The sequence below is a fragment of the Peromyscus maniculatus genome, chromosome 14 (assembly GCF_049852395.1).
Source record: "Peromyscus maniculatus bairdii isolate BWxNUB_F1_BW_parent chromosome 14, HU_Pman_BW_mat_3.1, whole genome shotgun sequence".
Taxonomy (NCBI): Eukaryota; Metazoa; Chordata; class Mammalia; order Rodentia; family Cricetidae; genus Peromyscus; species Peromyscus maniculatus.
The window spans coordinates 16,000,286-16,010,560 of record NC_134865.1 but is presented as its reverse complement, the minus strand read 5'-3'; the positions used below and the strand labels follow the sequence as shown (position 1 = coordinate 16,010,560).

The 10,275-nt window shown below is 44.9% G+C and overlaps 1 non-coding gene across 1 annotated transcript; it reads left to right on the top strand.

The window, feature by feature from the left end:
• The first annotated feature begins 2,618 nt into the window (after window positions 1-2,618).
• Trnak-uuu (transfer RNA lysine (anticodon UUU)) lies at window positions 2,619-2,691 on the top strand. The gene has a single exon. It is a non-coding gene; the product is annotated as a tRNA-Lys (tRNA).
• The last annotated feature ends 7,584 nt before the right edge of the window (window positions 2,692-10,275 follow it).

The following is a 10,275-nucleotide window of genomic DNA, read 5'->3' as shown; positions in this document are numbered from 1 at the left end:
GCGGGAAGCTATTTTCAATAGAAGGAAAAGAAAGACAATTTTCTTTTCAGCTACATTTCATACATACATAAATACAACTCCTACATTCACTACATAATATTGTACTAGCCTATAAGTTTTAAGACAGAACTTTTCAATTGTATTTAATTTTACTTTTTCAAAAATGATTTGTCAAGCCATATGTGACTTGTTACCGCTCCATAAGTCCTTTGAAATAAATTAATGCATAAGAACAAAATTTATCTGTCAGAATAGTTCAGTTGAATTTTTAAAATAGAATTTCTTTTAAGAAACCAAAAAGATATGCATAGGCTGGGGGAAATTATTTGTAAAATACATACTGATGAAAGACTTGTATCCAAAAATCACAAAGAACCAATATTTAATGCGAAATTCAACAGCCCAAATAAAAACTATGCAAAAGAGCTGAAGATCACCAAAGAAGACATACAAATGGTATAGAAACAGATGGTCAAGATGATACATCATTAGTGTGGTACAAATTAAAGTAACGAGGAGATGCTACTACAAACCTATTCAAATAGCTAAAACCCAAAATATTGACATCACCGAAACTCAGCAAGGATATAAGTTCTCAGGAACTCTCCCTTATTGCTGGTAGAAACACAAACTGCCACTTTTGAAGGCTGGTTAGCAGTCTCTCATGGAGATTATAGACACAGAGTCTTACCAAAATGATTTAAAGCTAATGTCTACAAAAGGCTGCCTACAAATGTTTGTACCAGCTTTATTTATAATTACCAAGACTTGGAAGAAATCAAGGTACCCTTTTTTTTCCTCTGTGTGTGTGTGTGTGTGTGTGTGTGTGTGTGTGTGTGTGTGTGCGCGCGCGCATCCCTGTCTGTAGAAAGAGGTCAGAAGGGTGTCAGATCACCTGGAGCTGGAGTTACAGGCAGTTATGAGTGGCCTTTTGTGAGTGCTGAGAATCGAATTCAGGTCCTCTGCAAGAACAGCATGTGGTCTTAACCACTGAGTCACCTCTCCAGCTCCCAAGGTGTGCTTTAGAAAGAGACTGCATATATAAACTGCAGTTCATACATTCAAAGGATACTGCTCAGTTATAAGAAACAAGACATCCGACCATATGGAAGACCCTTTGAGGAGAGTCTGTTCTGCATAATACTGTAATGCTGGATACCTGACACTAGGCATTTGATAAAACTCATAGCATGTTCAACACAGGAGCAAAGCCTGAGGTAAACTGTGGACCTTCATTAATAATGATGCATCGATATTGGTCCATCAACTATAACAAATGAGCCACCAATGCAAGATGTTAATCAGAAAGAAAATCATTATAGGACCAGGGGAAGGTGTATGCAAACTCTCGGGACTGTCCATTTTTCTATTAAAAAAAATCAATTATCATGTATGCATATGTGTGTCTTCCACAGAACTAATCACTCTTTGAAAAACTTCCCCGGAGCCTGAAATAGTCCTCTGTAAGAGGTAAGCTCTCACAACAGCAGGGTAAGTTAATAAACGAGAGACAGACAGGCAGAGCTAGTGTTAACACAGTTATGAAAAGGTCTATGAAGCCAGCCTGATCCGGATTTGAATTCTGCATCCACTTATATCAATCTGGCAAACTATTGAGGTTTCTTTCATTTTGATGTCCTCACTTATGTAGTAAAGAAAATAAAAAAGAGATCTTGAACATTTAAAAAAAAAAAGTGCAATCAAGCCGGCAGCAATGGTGGTGACCCAAGCTTTAATCCCAGCACTTGGAGGGAGAGGCAGGTAGATCTCTGAGTTTGAGGCCAGCCTGGTCTACACAGTGAGTTCCAGGATAGACAGGGCTACACAGAAAAACCCTGCCTCAGAAAAAAATAAAATAAAAAATGTAAATGAAGATCTTAGAGTATGCTCTCACACAAAATACGTGAGTGAAAAACGGCAGCTATTGCCAATTTTATAATAATGGCTATTTTACAAAACATATTATTAAACATATATTATTTAGGACAATCTATTAGGAATCAAATATTTAATATTCTTGTATCTTTGGTTTCAGGTTCTTCTTCCAAGTCTCTGGTAAATTTATTACTATTCAATATAATTTAGGAAATGGATTGAAGTTTAAATTATCTACATTTATTAATTCACTCAGTAAATAATTATGAGGAACCTGCTATGTTCCCGGCTCTGTTCTAGACATGAAGAGCTCAACAATGGACCGAACAGAGTCCCTAATGGCAATCACATAATGGTAGAGGAAGCAGATACTGAACAAACGCGCTCGACAAACTCTCAGAGAAAGGGAGGGGACGCTATAAAAAGAGAGAGTGTATCATTCTCACCGAGCAGAGTCTAAAGGAGATGAGGAAGAAGCCGTGCAGGGGTGAAGGGAAACCACCTGGATCACAGAACAGTGAGGGCAGGGGCCCACGTGGAGTGAGCCAAGCCCGGCAGAGGGTCGTGCCGGAGCAGTCTGAGGAGGAAAGGATGTTACAGGGTGTGAAAGGGCAGAGAAATACTTAAGGCCACTTAGTTCTGGCTTAGGGCTTCAAATCCCAAGCGGGAAGAGAAACCACTGGAGGTTTTTAAACAGGTACACACTGCGATCAGTTTGTATTTATGCTGTGTCCTTCCAAAGAGCCTGGATAGCTCAGCTGGTAGAGCATCAGACTTTTAATCTGAGGGTCCAGGGTTCAAGTCCCTGTTCAGGCAGAGGCTATTTTAAGCTCCTAAATAAACAGTGACTCCCAACGTAAATGGTAGAGAGTTTATAAAAATAAGATTAGCCCCCCCCTCGCCCATCTAACGCTCCTTGAGCAACAAGGGGGTGGAGGGGGTGAATCACCTCTAAAATAATTCCCACTATTTGGAGTGGGGGGAAGGAACCAGTAGGTAGGATGGGAGTAAGTAGAATCAAGCCATATTATATGCACGTATAAAAATCACATAGTGAAGCCCATTATTTCGTATCATTAATACACGTTAATTTAAAAAAAAGTCCTTAAAATTGTTTGAATACCAGCAATAGCCATATGATCAGTTAAAGACACAAATAATGTAATAGACCTAAGTATTTCTTCCTGATGTGACTACGTATAAACGTAAGTATAAAGGACTCAAAAAATATCTATGACCTTGTATGAGTTAAATCGTGCACCCTCCCAAAAGAAGATGTATTGCAAGTCTAGTCCCCAGTGGCCCATAATGGGATGGTGTTTGGAAAGAGTCCTTGCAGATGTAGCAAATGGTCACGATGATGTCATGCTGAAGAGCCATAGACCACTTACGGAAGGGAGCCGGTGTCCTTACGAGAGGACAACCTCGTGGAAACAGAGGACACAGTATTACTGTAAGACATAGGAAGGCAGAGGAGCAGAATAAAACGGCGCTGCTTCAAGCCATGCTCCGCCACCGGAAGCTCCCACAAGGCGGGGAAGGACTCTCTCACACACACAGGGTTTACAGGGAGCACCACCCTGCCAACACCTTCGCTTTGCACTTCTAACCTCCTAGGTTAGTAAATACCTACCTCGCTACCACAACCCTGTGAAACTAACAGTTTCCGACCCGTGTCCTCCCGCCTCTCCACCTCCTGCCTCCCAAGGGTTGGAGATACTGGAGTCAACCATCAGATCCCGTCCTTAAGCAGCCACACGGCCCCACTTCCATAAAGACGGTTAGGGAACGCTCGGTGGCAATGTGGTGTTGATTGACTTTTTTTGTTGTTGTATTTGGGAAGGTGGAGCTGAACACCCCAGAAAGCCTTGCAACCCACACTGAGCCAGGAACCAGTCTCTGGTTCGCTCTATGGGAAATGAGGCCGCTAAGAGGAAGTCATCAGTGAGGGAGTTGCGTCCCAGCAGCACGTTTTAATTACGATACAGCCACGACTGTCTCTTGCATAGGAATTCAGCATGCAAGATTTACAGCCCTCGGCCGCTTTGCCTTTGTCTCCAGCAGCCTCCTTGCCGACGACGGTCGCCCAAGGTCCTCTGTTCACCTGTGTCACACTGCCCCCTGCTGCCTGGGTGTCATAATCTCCTGGCTGCTCCCACTTGGCGCGGCTTCCGAGATGTCATGGCTTTGGCCAGGTTTAGAAAACCTGATACACCCAACACAGAACGCGTGGGGTGGGGAGGGGGTGTCTTATATGTTTCTCTTAATAAAATCACTGAACAACATAGATATGTTGGTCTGGAAACACAACCATCCCACTGGCTTCAGCTTGGGAGGAGGAAAATCAAGTTTCCAGAATAAGGGGATGAAGAGCCTTTTCTTTCCTGTTTCGTGGGGGCCTCTTCAAGTGATATCCTCTTTTATTCGTGGTGTGACAACAGGAGAAAAACCATTTAAGAGAAGCTGATGAAAGTGTAACTAATCCAACCAGCCAGAGGAAAGCAGCGTCATAAAGGGGCCCCCAGAAGATGGGGTAGGCTTTTCTTCCTGCACCAAAGGTACCATGCAGGGCTTTGCTGAGTCTCTGGCGCGCATGCGTGCCCAGTCAGCCCCCACCCCAGCTCCTCTCTGCTGTGGGTTCCTTTGACACCTCCACAGCGGTGGCCCCCAGACTGGAGGAAAAGAGGTCTAGGAAACATCGAGGGATAAGTTAGCAAGGGGAAAATTGGACGTGAGTGGTTCAGACTTTAAAGCCCAAAGTGAAAGGACCAAACAGACGCCATAACAGGCTGCTGAGTCTTCTCTCAGAGGTCAGGCCTCAATTTCAGTTTCCTGAGACTTGAACAAGCAGTTTCTGGGAGGGGGCCATGAACAAAAGACATAGTCCTTGCAGTAGCTCCCTTTCTGCACCTACTCTGGCTGATCAAGGTTCAGTCAATTGTTTACTGTCTGGGACCCCTCACCAACCAAGAGGCTAGGGCAAGGCTCAATGTGACAGCCTGGGCCAATGAGTCAGCCCCCATAATCAGTACGTGCTAGGCCAGTAAGCCTCCATGCAGCTCAAGGACAAAGCCTGGGACTTGTCCAGGCCTGCTCAAAAATGGCAACTGTAACCCCCCACTAACCCTAGCTAATTAAAAGCTACTAATATGATTGCCACTCGCATAAACCAATCCTGAGTCTGTTCCTATGCAGTCTGCCCACCCCCAAGGCCCTCTTATTTTAAAATCAGAAGGAAGGAGAGTCCCAAGTTAACTAGCAATACAAAGACTCTTTGCTTTTGCATCGGATTCGGTCTCTTGGTGGCCTTTGGGGGACTCTGGGTACAACATAAGTAATTCTTGAAGTACTCTCGTGGGGCTCTAGGAAAAAAACAAAACAATACCTCAGAACACATTCCCCAACCCTATGCTGGCGGTTTTAAAGATTGTTAGGAGAGAGAGAGAGAGAGAGAGAGAGAGAGAGAGAGAGAGAGAGAGAGAGAGCTAACACTTTCTGCTGTCCAGCAGCGAGGCTTCAGTGGCGCCCAGCCCCCACCGGACTGCACAAGTCCTCAGACGGCCCACCCATGTACGTACATCAGTTTGGCCACAGACCTGCTATACCGGGCATGCCCAGTGGGCATGGAACTGGCTCTCAGGGCACTCGGGTTCCTGTGGCCCTTGTGTGGCAGAGGCCTTGCTCATACATCTGTACTCCTTGTGCCCCACTGTGTGTGGGCTGCGGGTGCAGGGGGCCAGTGTTCCCTGGCGTCGGAGGGTTGTGGGAGAACACCTACCCTTTATAAGCACAGGACCAGACAGTCTCCAAACCGGTGCCACAAAAGGATTTATACTGCATGATCCAAGAGAAGAGGCCAGCTGCTGTCTTTGGCTCGCCTCCATTCCTCACTCCCATTCATAAAACCTTTAGAGAAGCTCTGTGTCGCTTTCTCCCGGTGTGGGTCAAATTGCGCTCCAAGCCGGGAGGAAGCTGGGCGTAGATGCAGGTGGCTAGAAGGGCCTTGACCCGGCTGTCTCTCGAGCTACTTTGTTGCGTCCCCTTACCTAACCATCTCTCACCATGTAATAAACCATAATCTCAAGTGGTAACATCACGCCCAAGGGGAGTGGGGAGTGTTACAAAGTTTGCTATCTGGCATTGCGGGGGGGGGGGGGGGGGGGGGGGGGTAGCAGAGACAGCCCTCCCGGAAAGGAGCGTGACCTACAGCACTTCGTGTCTTCCTGAAGCCTGGATTTGAGTGTTAAACATACCGCTGTGTTTGGGAGAGTCATTTAGTAAGGGAGCCTAGTTAGTGTTTCTTGTTCAGCTTTTTGTTGTTGTTCCGTCGGGTTTTTGTTTGTTTTTGTTTTCTTTTTCTATTTTGTGTTGGTTTTGATACAGGGTCTCACTGTGTAGCTGTGGCTAGCCTGGAACTCAATGTGTAGACCAGGCTGGCCTCAAACTCACAGAGATCCTTCTGCCTCTGCTTCCTGAGTGCTGCGATTAAAGGCATGTCTACTGTGTCTGACTAGCTAGCTTTTCTTAGATGGCATTATTTTCTTAATTTTCCATATACCAGGTACAATTCTGTTACTTTTCCTATATTATCTCATTTAACGGTGCTTCTAACAACTGCATCCCCGCCTTACAGATGAGAACATTGTAGTTCAGAGGTTAAGACATTTATGCCCACAGAGGCAGGTTGGGATGATCTCAGAGCCAGTATGCTGACTAGTCTCCTGTCAGGCTAACAGAGTCATCAGAGAGGAGGGAGCCTCAGCTGAGGAAACGCCTCCATAGGACCAGGCATAGGCAAGGCTGTACATTTTCTTAATTAGTAATCGATAGGAGAGGGCCCAGCCCATTGTGGGTGGTGCCACCCCGGGCTGGTGGTCCTGGGTTCTACAAGAAAGCAGGGTGAGTAAGCCGTGGGAAAGAAGCCAGTAAGGAGCACCCCTCCATGGCCTCTGCATCAGCTCCTTCAAGGATGAACAGGGATAGGGCAGTGTAAGCCAAATAAACCCTTTCTTCCCCATGTTGCTTTGGCCGTGGTGTTTTTAGTCACAACAATAGAAACCCTGACTAAGACAGTCAATAAGTGTGATTTGAGCAGGTCACAAAGCTAGCTGGTATGACTAAGCAATCATAGAGAGTTGTGGTTGTGGCTAACCGGAAACTTGTCCCGGGTTCGTGTCCTCTCAAGCTCCAGCAGTTAGCCATCATGTCTCCATTTTCCCACTTTGGGTACACAGCAATGGTCACGACACCACTGGAACCTTGCTCCTATGGAGAACGACTCTCTAAATGCCTCAGATACCTTAACTGAACATTTGTGGTGTAAGAAGCCATAGAAGTGCGAAGTCTGGGAAAGGACAACAGCCTGAACAAAAGCAAACCTACTGTTGTGAATTTGAGAATTTGGAAATACCTGGAAAGTCAAAGGTTTTACAGGATGTGCGGGGGTGTCTATAAACAGTTATACACGTATTTAAATACAAATACAATATAGATAAGACATCCTTCCTAGCCCCAAGAGTCTCATACCACGTGCTCATTGTAGAAAAGAGCAATTAGCAGGATAAGCATGCTGGGAAACCTCACTGAAGGTGTTCAGGAAAAAAGTGCAGTGAAGCGGCCAGAGCCAGAAGAAGCTAGGCTGGAGCTGAGCCTTAGGTGATGGACTCAGATGGCAGGAATTTTTAGGCAGACGAAACAGACTACGGCATAAATGAGCAGAACAGACCTGGGGTAGTATTTTTTCCCTCCCTGCAGGTGTGTGTCCGTGTGCCGTCTGGGGGAGGGACATGTGTGCAAGCACCCATTTTCACAGTGTCGGGGTGTCTTCCTCTGACACTCTCCACGTTATTTTCCGAGACAGTGTGAACCCGGAGCTCACCGTGTCAGCTAGGTTGGCCATCTCCACCCCGACCAGTCCTGGGGATACAGACATGCACTACCACACCCAGCTTTTACATGGATGCTGGAGGCTTGAACCCGGGTCCTTGCGTTTCTGCGTCAGGCACTTAGCCCACTAAGCCGTCTCCCATGCCCCAGGAGCTTTTTTAATTCATTTCCCAGGTTCACACACAAAGTAATGGGTTTCATCGTGGCATCTTCAAACAGTGTCATTGTATTTTGTTCCCATGCTTTCCCTTCTCCCACCCATGCCCCCTCCTGACCTGCTCCAGCTGGTTCCCCAAGCTCACTCCTCCTTCAACTTTCTTACCATCTGTATTCCATTACTTTATTTCTCATTTCCCTTAAGACCGCTTCTGGAGAGGTGGCTCAGCTGTGCAAGCAGGAGGCCCTAGGTCCCCAGCACCCACATAAAAAGCCAGGAGTGGCAGCACATATCTATAAACCAGCATTGTGTATGACAGAGACGGGAGGACCTTTGGGGCTTGCTGGACACTAATCTACCTCCAGGTTCAATGAGAGACCCTGCCTCAAAGGAACATGGCAGAGAATGAGAGGGCAGGACACCCAGTATCCGCCTCTGTTCTCCACACACATCTAAGAGCACACGCACCCCACCCCATTGTGTATACACACCTTCACACAGGCACACATATGAACAAAAATAAATAAACATTTTAAAAGATCTTCTCTTCTCAGGATCTTCTTAATAGTATCAAGATCTATATACACAGTATATATACATATATCTACACACACAAATATAAACATACAGTATATAAACCTATATTTACATACACACATATATAGGTGCAAATTAGTTATGTATCAGTAATTGTCCTTCTAAGTCTGACATATTTTGCTTAACATGATTTCTAATTCCATACCGAGTCACAAAATTCCATTGTGCATATGTACAACACACTCTATCCATTCATCTGTTGATGGACATCTATGCTTGTTCCATTTCCTGGATATTGGGGGTAGTGCTGCAATGAACATGGATTGAAAGTATCCCTGCAGAGTTCTTCAGGCACACACCCAGGAGAGGTATAGTTGGAACCAGGAAATTTTATCCCAGATCTTAGCAGCATGAAGGTGGGAACTGATTCTTGGTTTGCTCAACTGTATCCCTGGACACCAGCATATGATGGGCACACAAGCACTATTTCTTGATGAAATAAATGAAGAGAGAATGAAAGAGAGAGAGAGAGAGAGAGAGAGAGAGAGAGAGAGAGAGAGAGTAGATGAGAGCAAGAGAGAGGCCTGAAATACTGAACAGAAACCTTTAATCCCAGAACTCAGGAGACAGAGGCAAACAGATCTCTGTGAGTTTGAGGTCAGCCTGGTTTACATAGTGAGACCATGTTTTTAAAAAAACTGAACAGGGAGTTGAGAAATTTGCACAGAAGGAGATAGATGTGTGCTTGGGGGTGAAGGGGAATATTGTTGGAAAAATTAGGGAGAACAAACGTAGGAAAGGCTTTGACCAAAGTTAAGACCAAGAGTCTAATAAAACAGTAGGCCAGACGGTGGCCAATGAGACACTCATGGACACATCAGGTGACAGCATAGACTATGAAATCAGTACCTGAGCAGCACGAAAGCTAGATGAGAGAGGACACAAGCTAGAGGCTAGGAGAATCCTCAGGAAGACGTTGTGGCAGTCTAAGCATGAGAGTCTTGTAAACAGATGTTTCCCATCCCAATTGCCTGATCCCAAATAAACACACAGAGACTGAATATGAATTATAAATGCTTGGCTGATAGCTCAGGCTTGTTACTAGCTAACTCACACACTTAAATAAGCCCATGTTTCTATTTCTGCTTTGGCATATGACAGCACCTTTATTAGCATGGCATGATCATCTCCTGCTCCCTCTGCAACTAGCTGGAGACTCCTGACTCTGCCCTTCTCCCTCCCATCATTCTTAGGTTGGTCACCCCACCTATACTTCCTGCCTGGCTACTGGCTAGTCAGCATTTTATTAAACCAATTTTATTAAACCTCTTTACAGTGTACAAGAGGATTATTCTACAGCATCTTCCCCTTTTTGTCTAATTACGAAGGTTTTTAGATTTAACATAGTAAGATTATACACAACAAAAACAGTTATCAAGTAAGAATTACAGTTAGAATATCCAGTCTATTTGTATTTGACAAAATCAGAGAAAACATTTAATTATCCATCCTATCTTGGTGAGTCCAAAGTTTTATATCTAATTTACCTTTTTATTATAACTAAGAAAAATTACAATTATCACTATCTAGTCTTCAACTCCATCAAAGACTCCAGAATGATAAAATGTTACCTAATGACAGGGATATCAGATTACCTAGACAGGCACCCAAAGTTTCTCTGTAATATTGGGGCATCCATCTTTGACCTATAAGCCTAGCATATCTGACAGACTTGCCTGTGAAGCAGGGAATTTTGAAGGACTGTCCTACCTTGTCTTGGCAAAGTTCAGCAGTTGCTTTTTTGTGTCCTGCTGGTCCAG